Source organism: Elaeis guineensis, chromosome 6, assembly GCF_000442705.2.
Source record: "Elaeis guineensis isolate ETL-2024a chromosome 6, EG11, whole genome shotgun sequence".
Taxonomy (NCBI): Eukaryota; Viridiplantae; Streptophyta; class Magnoliopsida; order Arecales; family Arecaceae; genus Elaeis; species Elaeis guineensis.
In genome coordinates this window covers 9,492,052-9,509,464 of record NC_025998.2, presented here as the reverse complement: position 1 = coordinate 9,509,464, position 17,413 = coordinate 9,492,052, and positions in this window count along the sequence as shown.

Below are 17,413 nucleotides of genomic sequence, written 5' to 3'. Positions count from 1 at the left end.
GTCGAGCCGTGGCCGTGGTCGTGGCAGGGTCCGCGTTTGGGTCCGGGGCTTGGCCGGGTTATTGTGGGTCGGGTCGGGCTGGGGCGAGTCAGGTCCGTGACTAGGCCGGGTCGGGTCGGGTCCAGTCCGGGTCTGGTTAGGGTCGGGTATTGGTTGGGTCGATTCTGGGTCGGGTCGGGGTCGGGTCCAGATCGGGTCGGTTCCAGGTCGGGTCAGGCCCTTCAGGGATGGGTCCGGGGATGGGGATGGGGCGATCCGGCAGGTTGGGTGGGGTCGGGATTGGTCGGGTCGGGGCGGGTCGGGTCGGATCGATTTCGGGTCGGGCCGAGTTGAAATTATTATAATTATTGCATATTATGTTTTAGTGTTACTGCTGAAATTATTTAATTATTTAACTAATTATTTTTTCACTAACACAATACACATTGCTGTTATTTGTTATAATTAAATTATTTTATGTGCTGTTTTGTATGCTACTGAAATTATAAATAAAAAAAAATATTTTTATTTTAAAAAAAATTATTAAAATTTTTAATAAAAAAATTTTAATACAAAGTTATTTTTTTTGATAAATAAGAAATTTATCTTCGAATGCACGTTCAAAGATAGTACTTAAATTATATTGAGCCATAGATTTCCGTTCAAGTTTCGATCTTCATCGAGATCGAAACTTGGATGTCCTGTATTCGAACTTTTTGAAAAGTAATAATATTATTATTGTTAATAATTGATATTTCGTTTCATTATGTGATATTCAGTAGTTACCTGTCCATTGTTCTCCGGATATATGGTGGATAGGATGCGTGGCACCATATCCACATTGTATACTTGGAGAACCATGGGGAGATGCTGCTAAAATTTTCACAAAAATAAGATGAAATATTCACTAATAACAATAATGAGATTATTACTTTTCTGAAAGGGATAGGGCCACACTTGTTAGTAATGATTTGAAAAAGATAGGATCATGCATTTTGTATTAAGTGATCCGAATCTGGATCCGGGTCGGGATTTTAGCTGGAATTCGAAATGCGATTCAATCCGAAATTCAGATCGAGATCCAGAATATCACTAAACTTTATTTTAGATGTTAATGATTTTGTATTTATTGTTAGATGAATATCAACAAAAGTTGGATGAATGCTAGAGGTATTTTTTTGCCTAAATATCGAAAAGGAGTTCGAGATTTCATTGATTTTGCACGGCATAAGGCTGACAGTGCTAGTCGGATAAAGTATCCATGCAAGAGATGTGTCAATTTGATATATCATCACATAATACGTATTGAGAAGCATCTGCTACAATATGGTATGGATAAGAAGTATCCTTGTTAGATATGGCATGGGGAGGATGATCTGAATCAAGTGGTGCGCGACGATGACGATACTGAAGATGATAGTACTGATGGTGCTAGACCTGTCGAACATAGTGGTATTAAAAAATTGTTAGATGATTTACATCAAGGTGCTTGTTCAAATGTACGCATGAATATCGCTGCATCTAAAAGCAATTCTAATCATAAGCATAATATCCAGCTTAAGGTAGAAGGGATTTCTGACAGTTTGCAAAGCTTATAAGGGATTCACGAGAGCCACTCTATCCAAATTGTACAAAATTTTTCAAGTTAAAATTTTTAATAAAATTGCTTCATATTAAAATCGTGAACCATTGGAGTCAGAAGTCATTTGATCAAATTTTAACATTGATTAAAGCAGCTCTGCTCGATGGAGAGAGACTTCCGAAATTATATTCTGAAGCAAAAATATACATATGAAAAATAGGACTTGGCTATACTCCTATACATACCTGCAAAAATGACTGCATATTATTTTATAAAGATAACAAATAAGCAACTGAATATCTAAAATACAGTGAGCCTAGATACAAAATCGATAATAGAAAAGCAAAGATGATACCTCAAAAGATTTTGAGATATTTTTCATTGATTCCAAGACTTCAAAGGTTGTATATGTCTACAAAGACAGCTGAAGAAATGAGATGGCATTATGAGCAGCGAATTTCGGAGGAGAACATACTTAGCCACCCGACCGACTCTTTAGTGTAGAAAGTCTTTGATGCAAAGCATCCATACTTTGCGAGTGACCCGTGCAATATCTGGCTTGGTCTAGCGACAGATAGATTTAATCCCTTTGGCAATCTGAGTACCTCTTACAATATATGACCTGTGATGCTAGTTGTATATAATATGTCACCTTGGAAGTGCATGAAAGAACCATTAATTTTGATGTCATTATTGATTTCAGGTCCGAAAATATCATGTAATGAAATTGATATATATCTACGATCTTTAATTGATGATCTGAAGGAGTTATGAGAAAATGGGGTACAGACATATGATTTTGTGAGTCGAAGTAATTTTAAGTTGCATGCTTCGATTTTATGAACCATAAATGATTTTTCGGCATATAAAAATTTATCTGGATGGAGCACCAAAGGATATCTTGCATGTCCAATATGCAATAGGGATGCATCCTCTTTACATTTAAAGCACGGATGAAAAATATGTTTCATGGGTCATCGGCGGCTTCTTCCTGCTAATCATTCTTGGGGGATCCGTTATAATTAATATTTTGATGGTAAGTCCGATCGACATCTGCAACCTAAGGAGTTAAGTGGAGCAAAAATTTTAGAACAACTTGAAGTCATTGGAAACGTCCAATTTAAAAAAATATCAGATACTTGCAAGTGGAAGCGTACTGAAGCTGAGCTGAATTAGATGAAGTGAATATCTTTTTCGAACTACCGTATTGAAAGCAGCTATTACTTCATCATAATCTGGATGTAATGCACATTGAAAATAATATTTGTGATAATATCATCGGTACTGTATTGAATATTTCAAAAAAAATAAAAGATGGTACAAAAGCTCATCTTGATTTACAGAAAATGAGAATCCAATCGGAGTTGCATTTAGTTCATCGAGGTGAGAGATTTTTTATGCCACCCATATATTATTCACTGTTTGGAGAGTAAAGGAAGAATTTCTGTGGATGGTTTAAAACTGTAAAATTTTCTGATGCATACGCTTCAAACATATCGCGGTGTGTTAGGAACAATGACGGCAATATCTCCAACATGAAAAGTCATGATTCTCATGTGATGATGCAATATTTGCTTCCTATGGTCATGCGTGGTTATTTGGGTGGTGATGGTCAAACTGCAATGATTGAGCTGAGAGTGTTCTTCCGAGAACTGTGTTGTCGAAAATTAAAGATTAACTTACTTGAGATATTAGAGAAGGATATTGTACTCATTCTTTGTAAGTTAGAAAAAAAATTTTCACCATCATTTTTTGATGTTATGGTGCATCTGGCTGTTCATCTTTCAAAAGAAGCTCTTTTGGCCAAACCGATTTATTATCGATGGATGTATCCTATTGAAAGATAAAGAAATTATACATACTTTGTCATATCAATTATAAGATGTAAATACATTTCAAAAATTTAAATTTATTTTTGTTTGCAGATTTTTATGCACTTTAAAAAAATATGTGCGCAATAAAGCAAGGCCTAAAGGATCTATAGCGAAAGCATATATAGCTACCGAGTGTGTCACATTCTGTTCGATGTATCTTGATGATATCGAAACAAGATTCAATCATGCAGATCGTAATGCAGACCGTGAATGGGGTGATAATGAACCGACGTTGTCTATATTTAAACAAATAGTTCGATCTACTGGTGCAAGGAGATATGAATTTATGGACGTGAATGAGCTATCCAAAGTATACTTTTATGTTCTAAATAATTATGAAAAAATTAAAAATTTTATTAAGTATCATCTTACCATATTATTTAATTTTTAAAAAAAATTTCATATCGATATAAAATTAAAAATCATAACTTCTTGCAGTGAGCACAAGAGTATATTATGTAGAAAAAATAATACGAATGCCGATGATCGACATAGGAGAAAATTTGCAAAATGGTTTGGTGATCTTGTAAATTGCATTAGTGATATGTTATTTATTTACTTATAAATAATATTATTTAAATCAACATAATTTTTTATCTTATAATGTAGATGAAATATAAATATTTCAATAAAGAAGTGGGTGCGATCGATGAGTTGCACGATTTAGCATGTGATCTCGATCGAAGGGTTAATTACTACATATCCTGTATCATTAGAGGAATGAAATTTCACACAAGGGAGCTTGAGATGCAACGACAGATCCAAAATAATGAAATTGCTACAATAGGATTTGAAGGAGAAGAAGAGATTGATTATTATGGTGTATTGGTAGATATCATAGAACTGAAGTATGGATCCAGTAATTCTGTATTTTTGTTTCAGTGTGAATGATGGGATATTAGTAATAAAAAGATTGGTATTCATATCGATTCATAATTTATTAGTGTAAATCTTGCCCGAACATGGTACCAAAATGAGCCGTATATATTAGCAACTCAAGTGAAATAAGTAATATATTTGAAGGATCTAAAGTATCGAGGTAATTAATATATTGTACAAAAAATAACTCTTAGAGATGTATATGACATACCAACTCGATTAGAGTTAGATGAAAATTCAGATTTACATGAAGAGGAAGCTTTTTAGCAAGAAAAATAAATATTAGTCGAACTTTTGGTTGATGAAGAACTTGTAACGGCACCTTTGAATAGGGTTGATCTTCCGTTCAACGAAGTTGAAGCTGATTTTATATTTAATCTTGATGAGTCGGAGAGCGACAATCAGTTCATACATGACGATAAGATAGAAGACGACACATATATCAATTATTGTGATTCAGATGAGGATCTACACATCGAGGAAGAAATTAATATTGATGAGTAGATCTATATTTTTCGTTCAATTTTATCTTCCAATAATGGTATGCGATATAATTATATTCATTAGAATATTATTTGATTTCTACTATTATTATTTAACATTATATTTATTTATATCTCAATTTCTGCAGATATGGCACCAGGAGATAGACGGCGACGTTCGCATTCACAGCTCCCTACAGATGCCTCAGAGGTTGAGGCACCTCCACCGATCTCCGTTGCCACACCGACTTCACTGTCAGAGGGTCCTGCACCGACAGATCCCAATGAGGTGGGTCCCAATGAGGTGGGTTCCAGTGGTATTAACTATTACACTTTAAATATAATGAAATTTGATTCTTTTATTTGGATCATACTAATGATTTATTTATTGTTGTTTCAGGTGTGTCCTCATCGATGGTGAGGCGATGGCGAGGTCCATCGAAGAACCTCACTCTAGAATGTTGGAGATGCGAGCATCCGGGACAGCATCTCTGGATCGAGATACCGACCGACTACACTAGACCCATTACCCATGACAGATTGAGCTGGGCATCATATGCCACAGTTATGCCCCCGTGACACTCTTCGATTGGTGTCATGTTCTACTGGCTCAGAAAGAGATTTTCTACACCCACTTATAGGTAAAATAAATTATATTATGAATATTTAATTTATATAGTATTCTTTTAATATTTGTTATTGACATGATGTATTTGATATCGCTGATTTTGAGGAGGATCGTGTGAGGCAAGCCATCGACATTCATTTATCATTGCGTTTCAAGAACTATCACCATCACATGCATCAGCATTGGTATCAGGTGGTGCAGGATCATGGAGAGGAGGCAACATGGCAGCAGCCCTATGACAGCATCACCATAGATGAATAGACTATTATATACCGACAGTACGAGAATCCGACATATCAGGTTACACATCTAAACTTTTTTTCATAGTTTAATGACTTAATCATTTATTCTTAAATTAAATTTTTTATCTACTAATTTTACTGATAAGTTTACAGAGATGATGTGCCCAGAATGCGACGAACCGGACGAGACAGATCGTGCCGCATTATGGGGGTTCGACATCGTTTGCTCGTCACATGGAGCACATGGTAGGTAATTTTTAATTTTTAATTAGCATATAATTCTTTAATTATTTAAAATTTATTTAATTAATTCTTAAATTACAGAGAGATGCTGAGAGTGGCGAGCTTTCTGGTAGGATCGATATCTACCAACGGACCCACCAGCGACGGTCAGGAGAGTGGACGATGGGGAGCCAAGAGTTCTTTGTAAGTTTTTTCAATTATTTTTTATTCGTAATCTAATTTTTATTATAAAATTAAAATAACTATAATTTTAATTTTTAAGATCGTATGATAGAGATTGGATCCCAACCTATCTCTGAGAGCTCGACCGTACCCACAAATGATGAGATCTATAATCGAGTGCTCGGTATGAGACCCTATTATGTTAGGGGTCTAGGGTATGGGATCACTGCTCCTTCATCCTTATGCACATCTAGGGCGGACATCCATTCTACATGCAAAACTCGACTGATGGAGGTGCAGAGACAGACTGCTGAGGATCGACAGTGAGCTTAGAAGTTGGCTACACGCATCAACAACTATCAGCGCTTCCAGATCCAGATGATGGAATGGATGGTGCAGATCGAGCAGACGATATAGCTGATGAGGCAGCAACAGGCCGATCCGAGCTCCATCGCCAGTTCGAGCTCCGTTGAGCGCTCTCCGTCCCCAGCTCGTTCTCCAGATACTGATATTTGATGGCTTACTAATATACTTTTTTTTATTTCAAACATCTTATAATTTTAATTTAATATAATAAAATTTATTTATCAATTTATTGTATAATTTTTTTATTTTAATTTTTTAATTTATAAAAAATATTATACATATAAATTTAAAATATATATTTATACATTTTTTTAAGAAAATATGACTAAATTATTAGCGATGGAATTATTTCTAATGAAATATTCATCGCTAAAAATATTTTACTAACATAATTTAATTTATCAATAAATATATAATTAACAGTGATGAAAAAATATTCATCGTAAATAATATTATTTACGATAAATTTTTTTCGTCACTAATATTATTCAATTTTTTTTTAAATATTTTTTTATTAAATTAATAGCGATGAATTATCTTCGTTGTAAAAATAGTTTTTTGCGACAGAAATTTTCATCGCTGAAACTTTAGCAAATAATAGCGACGAAAATTTTTCACCATAAATATCTTTTTTTAGATTAAATTTTTTCATCATTTTTTTTAATGACAAATTATTCGTCGCAAACATCTTTTATTAGCGATGAAATTTTTTTTCATCATAAAATATTATCAACGACGAAATTATTTGCGACGAAATATTAGTGACCAAAATTTCATGGCTAATATTATTAGCGACGAAAATCGATTATTAGCGACGAAAGTTTTTCATCCCTAATAACCTGTTTTGTTATAGTTTAATCGCTAATAACCTGTTTTGTTATAGTGTTTCACCCCTATCCATAAAAATATTAAAAAATATATTTTTTTAAATGATGGGCTGTCACATGAAGCATAAAAATAAAAAAAATTATTGTCTACATTGTATGTACCATGTAGCTATGCGTGTATTTAATCACAACCACTAATTTTTATGGACCCCATTCATCAAGTAATTTTCTTGATGCACCACTATAGAAACTAGCAGTTGTGATTAGCTTTGTGGTGCATTGTTGTGCATACAGTGTAGGTAATAATTTCTCCTAGAAATAGCCCTGTGACTCAGTGGCTTCCAAATTTTTGATGAAAGAGTTCACAAATATGCCCCAAAATTAGAGGGAAGAGCTAGGAACTAACACCTTGAAAGGGCTGCAAGAAAAACCATATTGATGCAAAAGTTCGAAGACTTATTTTTTTGAGTATCTTTGTCTTCAAGAGCATAGGAAGATGGAGCTATCTAGGATGGCTTAATTGTTGATCCACCATGGCAATTTCAAGTTGGATCGGTTTACCTAAATCGCTCAATATAGAGAGCCGACCTATTGGCAGGTATGAATCGAGTCGGATTCATGGTGGAGCCCTACAAGCTATCTGGTCAAGACGTTTAGGCCCGTTGATTAAATATACAACTTAACAAGTTCAGGGAATGTGAGCTATTAAATCAACATCCGATGTGTTTAATTAGTTGGTATAAAAACCAAAGGGAAGGGAGGAAAGCAGGGGTGGCGATCGGTGGAGTCAGGATTGAGCCTGATCAAATTTGAGTTGGAAAAACCTCCCAAGACAATCCAATATATTTATAATTAAATTAATTAAAAATATACATCCGATGCATTTATTTTGTATACATCTGTGCCCGGTCTGTTGATTCAATTCAAAAATGAGCCGATCAAAAAACTTGTTTTTCTAAATATATGAGAGAGAGAGGCTTGATTTTTTTTTAAATTTTTTTTTGGTAAAGGCGATAGAAGGCTTCATTAAACAAGAGAGAATATATAGGGTCCGGCACTTTAACTTGTTCAGAAGCAAACATTAAAGCCCTCTGACAGGTAAACATTCAAAAGACATGATTAGTGGCACGTCCTTCCTAGTCACCCAAACAAGACTTAAATAGTCCATGGTGCCTTGCAAACCTCGGGATTTGGGGCTAGCTTTTGAGGATTTGCTCATCATGCTGTAACCCGGGAATCTAAGGGCCAAATCTAAAATGGATTCATTTGTAAATTTTTTTTTTTGATAGAAAATTCATTTGTAAATGGTTGATACCAGGTAAACGCAACAATATAATGAAAGACCTGCACATAAACCCGTTAATTCCAAGCAGGCCTTGAGGGTCGGCAAGTTTGAGTCGTGGCCTTGTGCTAGGTTGCTTTATTTTTATTTTTTTTTTTGTTACAGATTGAATCTTGAATTTGTTTTTTTTTGCACCATTAAGTGAACAATTTGCAGCTAATGCCAAAATGTAATGCAGACGCATCCATGATTTTTCATGTGTCCAAAGCAAAACAATTTAAAATGGCTAATGACTGGTCTGGCTCGTGGCAAGAATTTTACTAAATATTTTTTAAACTAATATCTGGATATATGATATTTAGAAAAATAGCTTTTGTATGTTTTGTAGATCATGGAAAATAACAGAGAGAATATATTTTTCAGAGTGGCTTATATCTAGTTGAGTATTTATTTTTCTGAAAAAATTATGTAAAATATCTATTATATCTTTGAATAAAGTTATATAAGATTCCTATAAAACATCAAATATATAATTTTTTAGTAGCTATTTTATATATTATCAAATCTACAAATATTTGTAAATATTTAAAAATAGATATTAAAAATATTTATTGGGTTGAATTTTTAGAGTTTTAACAATTTTAATAGTCAGACAATTTTTTTGTATTATGATTATTTCTAGTAGTTTAAGATTAACTAGTAAAAATAACTAGTAAAAAGATCATAATGGCTTGATGGCATTTTTAGTTAAAAAAATTCTCATAATGTTTAACCCATTGGAAAGTGGTTTTTCTATATCCTACATGAATTTTTCTTTCTTATAAAAAAATTATTTTATTTGTGGGAAGAATTTTTCTTCACAAATATTTTTTCTTGAAAGTTGATGCATGGGTATACGATGCTTGGGAAAGTGATTTTTGCATATTTTGGTTGACTACAAAAAAGTGATATATTTTAGAACAGCTTATATTTGATTGAGTATCTATTTTTCTCAGAAATTTATACAAAATACCTATTATATTCTCAATAAAAGAAGAAAACATCTTATCCCATCTATCTAAAAGCTTAAGGGTATTTTTGAAAAAAAAAATAGTCCAACTTGTAGAAAAGTGATTTTTCTCTTTTATGAAGTATGGAAATATTATTCCCATAGAAAAACTCCTTCTATATCTCTCTTCTGAAAACTTTAATCAAATATGAGGTATTTTTTTATTGATCATAAGACTTTCTTCCCTCCTCTTTCTTCAAGCAAAATAAGTCCGAAATGTGGAAAACTTATTCCTATAAAAAAAAAAATACCTTTTTATCTCTCTCTTTTGAAACCTCCAACCAAATATGAGTCTTTTTTTAATTTTTAGTTGATTGCACTATCCTCCTTTTTCTTCCTCCAAACCAAACTACTCTTGAGGACTTGTTTAGTTCGTGAAAAAAAAATTTGTTTCCAAAAAATTGTTTCTGAAAAGTTATTTTTTAAAAATAAAATTTTGACATATTTGGTTAATTATGAAAAAATGACTCATTGTAGAATAGCTTATATTTGGTTGAGCATTCATTTTTTTGAAAAAACTGTGTAAAATATCTATTATACTCTTATTAGATATAAGACCATATTTTTTTACTCTTAAGCTTTATATAAATAATAATATTATATTTATATTTATATAAATAAAATTTTAATATATCAATATAAATATTATATTAGTATAAATATTAAAATAATATTAGATATAATAAATATTATAATATTAATATTAATATTAATATAATATTATATAATATTATATCATTATTCAGTATTTCATCCTAACCATCTATTAATATTTTGTAAAGTCTTAGTCATAGATTTTAAAAAAATATTTTTGGAAAGAAAAAAAGCACCATAAATTCTATTCCATGAGAAGTGCCAAAATCTATCTCCCCCATAGATTTTTATTTTTCATGAAACTAACACTCAACCACCACATTACAGGGATTTAATTGATAATAATGATATATTTTACATTAAAAGTTGCTTTTACTAATTAATCTCATGATGAGATTAAAAAGATCTTTAACAGTTTTTCTTTCCAAAGATGGCCTTCCATTTGGTATTATATTTTTATTATACTATTTATATTTATATTTTTTATTTAAAAATATAAAAAAAAAAAAATTGATATATAGCGTTGTGGGAGATTATCCAATAATTTTACGTATCAATACGGAATGTCACCTTTAAAACTTGTGTATTACTTTATTATTATTATTATATAGATAGATTTTTTTATCATACTATTTATATTTATATTTTTTATTTAAAAAAATAAAAAAATAAAACTTAATGTGTGGCATTGTGTGAGATTATCCTATAATATTACATCTCCATACGGAATGCCGCTCCTAATATCTTTGTATTGCTTTATTATTATTTTTATTATATAAATATTATTATATAGATAGATTTTTTCATTATACTATTTATATTTATATTTTTTATTTTTTATTTAAAAAATATAAAAAATAAAAAAAATAAAATTTGACATGTGGTATTGTGGGAGATTATCGTATAATCTTACATATCAATTCGGAATGCCACCCCTAATACTTGTATATTACTTTACTACTATTATATAAATAAATAGATTTTTTTATCATACTATTTATATTTTTATTTTTTATTTAAAAAATAAAAAAAATAAAACTTGATATGTGTTGCTTTATTTTTATTATATAGATAGATAGATTTTTGGATAAATTATATTGTAGTATTTAAACTATACTTAATTTTTTTAAATGATTCCTAAACTATAAAAACCTAAACTTTAATCTTCGAACTTTCTGAACCATGTTAATGTTGTCCTTCGTCCATTTCTGATATCTTTCTTGCATCAAAAATCCTACATGATAGTCATCAATGCTTATGTGACAGCGATCAATGCTAATCTGAAATAAAAAATAATATTTTATTTTTTATTTTTTATTAACCCAATTACATAATAAATCATGTAAAAAATAATATTTTATTACTATTATTATTTTTTTTCGTTCTTCTTCGTCTCCTTCCTCCCGACCGCCCCCTCCAGCCGCACCCCCGCCCACCCCAACACCCCCTACCCCGGCGCCTGCCCCACTGCACCCCCGTCCGTTCCGACGTCGGTTGTGGGCGGGCGCCCCCCGCCCGCACCCCTCTACAACAGTGGTAAAGGAGGAGAGGATGCGAAAGGGACAGATGATGTGGTCGACAGCGGTGACGGTCTCGGAGAGGATGTGAGTGCCGAAACAGAGCAATTGGGCGTGGCAGCGGTTCTTGAGCTCGAAGCCAGCATCCTTCGAAAATTTGGGGAAGTTCTCGACATCTATGGTGGTGGTGAGCTGGGCATCAGCAACGATGTCGTTGACCATCCATCCCTCGAACATGATGGGCTTGAGCTCAGCTTGCACGACCTAGATCGCCACCATGTGGGCGGCGGGGCTGCTATCGATGATGCAGAGGCAGGTGTGGAGGATTGGGGGGGGGGGGGGGGTGCGCAGCGGCATTGGAGTCGTCCATGGCGGAGGTAGAGAATGCCTTGGGAGGCAGTGGGGCGGTGGCGACAAATCTTAGCCTCCAACTCTTCCACTTTCTCCCGCTTCTTTTCTGCTTCTCCGTCTCCATCTACTGCTCCAGCCTGCTCAGCCACCATGCCGGCTCCTTTCGGTGCTGCGCCCAGCTCCGGTGCCCCTCCTCCACCTCCGTGCACTGCTGCACCACACATGCTACACCACAGTCGGCGGCAACAACAGTAGCCACCCCTCCGGTCGGGAGAGCGAGAGGCTGACGGAGGGAGGCGACGACAAGGATGGGGATGGAGACGACGAGGAACAAGAGGAGGAGGAGGCGGCGGTGGCAAAGAGGAGAGGATTAGGCAAGACGACGGAGGGGAGAGGAGGAGGATGGGAAGGGGATGGGAGGACGTGCTTCTCAACGAAGGTTTCAAGGATGTGCTCGTAAGCAGAGGAGGTTCCAAGGTGGTGGGGTTGTCTAAGCTTTCCTGTTCCGTCACTCCAAGCCTCCCACCTTGTTGAGCTGACGGTGATGGGGGGTGGGCGGGGTGCACCGGGGAGTGGAAGCACAGGGTACACAAGGGCGGGGTGCATCGAGGAGTGGAAGCACAGGGCACACGGGGGTGAGGCGGGGGCACCAGCACACAACCCACTATCGCGGTGGCACCGGGATGGGCGAGGGTGCGGCGGGGCGAGCGGGGGGGGGGTCTCTGGCCAGGGGGAAGAAGAAGACTCCTAAGTCTTCTTTGTTCCTTTTTGCTTTGGATGCTTTGTGATTCATGCTTTGCCACGTCAGTGCCACCTCTTCAAAAAATGGCAACTTAAATACTGGTTCAGTAAAAAATAACTAAATCGATGAAAGAAAGTCATTGAAAATCGATCGAAAAAAAATATTAAGATAATTCAAAAAGATCAAGGATCAAAAGTTACAGTTTTGTAGTTTAGAGACTATTTAAAAAAATCTGATTTAGTTTAGAGACTAGAAGCATAATTTATCCTTAATTTTTTTATCATATTATTTATACTTTTATTTTTTTATTTAAAAAAATAAAAATTAATATATAGTGTTATGGAAGATTATCCTATAATCTTACGTTTCAATACGGAATATCACCTCTAATCCATGTATCGCTTTACTTTTATTATATGAATGTATTACTTTATTATTATTATTATTATAGATAGGTAGATTTTTTTTAATCATAGTATTTATATTTTATTTTTTATTTAAAAAAATATAAAAATAAAAAATTGATATATGACGTTGTCGGAGATTATCTTTTTAATCTTACATGTCAATATAAAATAATTTCTAATATTCATGTGTCGCTTTACTATTAATATAAAAATATAGAAAATATCTTTCCATAAGAAAAAATTTTCATCTTCTTTTCTTTTAAAACTACAATCAAATAAGATATCTTCCCATCATTTTTTTTTAAATTATCTTTTCCTCTCTTCATTTTCTACGAACCAAACGAGTTCCGAGTGTATTCAGCAACAACGCAAAGGCTGAATGTATCTGACTCCGATCCACATCTTTGTATGAGCATTCATATGCGAAAAGCACGTAAGCAGTCACATTTACATCATCACAGTGTTTAGAAGGTCACAGTGAGCCCTGGAAACATACCCCAAGTTTTTGTCATCTCCTCACTCGCGAGTTTGTCCGCCTTCCCTCTCTCTCGAAACTAGAGTGCCAGACGTCACTGTAACCAAGAGACCATCGCATGGAGCCGGCCATCGGGGTCCGCGTGGAAGCAGGATTTACAAGCATCTCTCTCACATTCACCACAAACGCTGCTTATATTTCTCAGAAGCCCCACCCGTACACCAGAAGCATGCATTTCTACAGCCAGAGGAATCCTTGCAGCTGGTCCAGCCAACAATACTTATCTCAGGGCCCTCTTCGATCCTCGGCCACGGTGCACTTCCTGTCTCTGCTCACGCCCTTCTTCTTCCATCCCCACCACCCCGACACCTCCGACCGGACCAACAGACTCAAGATAAGTCCTGCGTCGTTCCGTGCACCGACCCATCACGTCACGCACGACAGCGCGACCAGCCGGCGCTTTTCCGATTTGTCCTTATTCTCCTGCCATCGCTACGGTAAACGACCCTGTAGGATCACTGGAACCGAAACCGGATCTGGTAGCGGCTTTACGGGACACACAAAACCACGCACCAGCTCCGCACCTGACACGTATGAGTTATACGGTGGGACCCATTCCCGAAATCTTTTGGAGATATGCGGGTAAAAAACAACGAAGGGTAAAAAATAAAAAAAGTTGCGGGTAAAAAAAAAAAAAAAGGGGGTGGTCGGAGTGAGAACGAAGGGCTCCATCATGTTTCGACGATGATGACCCAGGATTTTGTCCCTCGAGAATTCTAACTTTTTACGGATTTAGCCGGGGTGTTTCAGAAAATTGAATCAGGAAACATGGAACCGGTACCTGGAAAGGACCGCTGCTGGACCCCGTATCAGGGTCGATTTTGAATACGCGACTAAAAGACAGATGGACCGACAACGACGGGCTCGAACATCTAAAAGTAACGTCGTTTAGTTGTCGCTGCTGTCGTAGTATATTAGTGACTATGGCCCTGGAGTTGTTTTGAGTTCTATTTTAGTGCGGATGTTAGCGACGTACCCGCGCTGCGCTGCGGGTCGAAATCAAGTAAAGACAAAAACAATCAGTAAAAATATAAAATAATTAATAGAGGATGCATATACTGAATGAAGCCTGATGTATAAAAATATTTTTTTAAAATTTAATTAGATTAAAAAATTATATTCAAATAATAAAATAATATTTATTTAAATTTTTAAAATTATTTTATATTCTCAACTATTTATATAAATAAATTTTAATTATAAAAGTATAATAATATCATATATTAATAATCTAATGTAATATAAAGAGGTGTTTTTTTCGGATGGCACAACAATACTCATTTGAGCAGCTGAGTTGGGAACACTCCAATACTCATTCACAGAATATTATTATTATTATTTTATATATATATGATTTAAAAAAATTAATAATTTTAATTAAAATTATATTATCTATCTCCTATAAAATTAATTGATTTCATCTTCATTTTTTTATACAGAATATAGATATCTAATACAAAATAAATAGTACCATATGATGTCATCATCTAATACATCATAAATCTTAATCTTCGTACGTAGGGGACCCGTCCTCCAAACTACAAGAAAAGTATACAGATTTTTTGTAGTCATATTATGCATATGTAAAAATTCTATAATATAGTAAAAATAAAAATAAAAGAAGGGGGCGCATATATAATCGTTAGAGTTAAAGTTTCTTGATCTCATCAAAATTATTTAATAAGCAGCATATTCAATTTTTTTATCCTTAAAAAAAATTCTTGGGTAATTTATGTTAATGAGCTTTTTTTTAAAAAAAAGTAATCAAATTATGATAAACTTGATTCTAAAAAAAATTATTTAATAAATATATTTAATTTTCTAATCCTTCAAAAAATTTCCTTATCAATTTATGTTAATAAGCATTTTTTTAAAAAGATTTAATCAATTCATGTGAATATCTAAAAAAATTATTTAATAAACATATTCAATTTTTATATTCTCTAAAAAAAATTCCTTGATAATTTATGTTAATGAATATTTTTTTAAAAAAATTAAATCAATTTATGCTAATATGATATAGCATTTACCTTGTCAGATTTTTTCATCAAATAAATCCAAATAAAAGGCATAATAATATATATTCATTATAATTTCTGCATAATACAAATATGAGGATGCTGGCACAAAACAACCATTATAATCAAGAACATGTAACCACTCGCATACAATATTTATGCTGCCAGTCTCAGCATATATTTTTTATGGGGTCTCTCAGGCATCATGAGGGCGCATGGGATTTTTATGCGTGGCACATGCATAAATTGTTCCATGTGAATGGCCCCCTAAATAACTTTGCCTCCTCGTTCGACCTTTCCATTCTACCGCCTATCCCAAACCCACCCCACCCTCGAAGCCCCTCATCGGTCTGTGACTACTTGTCGGATCCACACCCGATGATCCTCCCATGTCAGATGCCAGCCTCCTCTCTCGATCGTTTCCACTCTGCCACCTTTTGCAAACCCCCCAACCCCCGTCCCACCCCCGAAGCCCCTCACCACTCTGCGACCACCCATCGGATCTGCACCTGATGCTTCTCTCTCATCGGATCCCATCGGTATAGACCAATTTTGTTGATCGAGGATGCGTACCGAGGAGCCTAAAGCCAACTATCATTGAGGAAGCGCTGGCTCATTGCTAGGTTCTCCACCTCTGGTACCTTCCATCATCGCATCCCTCTTCCCCTTCCATCAGTCCTGGATTCAACACCCCTCTCTCATTGTTTTTCTCTCTTCTCCTTATTCTTGTCTTCATTTTCTATTAGACTTCTCCGTTGCCATTCCTATCTCCATAACCCTAATCCTAGCCCTAGCCTTAACCTCGATGCTAACCCTAACCTCCCAACCACCATTCCCATCTAAACCCTTACCCTAATTTGGACCCTACTCATCCCAACCCTAACCCTCCGACATCTCGACATCCATCTCAGAAACCCTAACACCAACCGTAACCTAAGCCCAAACCCATCACCGTCACCACCCCCGTAGATCAAACCTTAATCCTTACCCACACAACTATCAACCTACCGACCATCATCACGATCCCCCTAACCTGGACCCTCATCACCCGTCGTCATCTCCCTCCTCCATCGTTTCCCCCTCTGCAAGCCAATCCCTAACCCAGACTCTCTGATGCTGACCCTGATCAGGAACCCAACTTTGACCCTAAGCCCAGACTGAACCCTATTGAAAAACCCAGGCTCAACCAAACCACTACCCTGACCAAGGCTCCCTGAAGCTGACCTTGATCAGGGACCCAACCCTGACCCTAAGCCCACACCGAACCCTATTCAGAAACCCAAGGTCAACCCAACCATTACCCTAAGCCCAGACTACCCGATGTTGACCCTGATCAGGGACCCAACCCTGACCTAAGCCCAGACCGAACCCTATTGGGAAACGTAGGTTGAACCCAACTATCCAGGCTAATCTAATCCAATTCCCAATAACCTATCACCCAATAGCCCAAACTTGTTAGGTTGGTCAATCAAAACCGGATCCTTCAGCCTGAACCCATTAGTTTAATTAATAAAACATGAACCGGCATGCCCAAACCCAAAATCCAAAACTAATTCCTTCAGATCAAAACCTAGAAACCCTCCAAAAAAAACTCGAAGGGACCAGGGGGTTGAAGTTTAGCAACCATCCTGACCCAGTTCTCCTCTCTCTTTTCC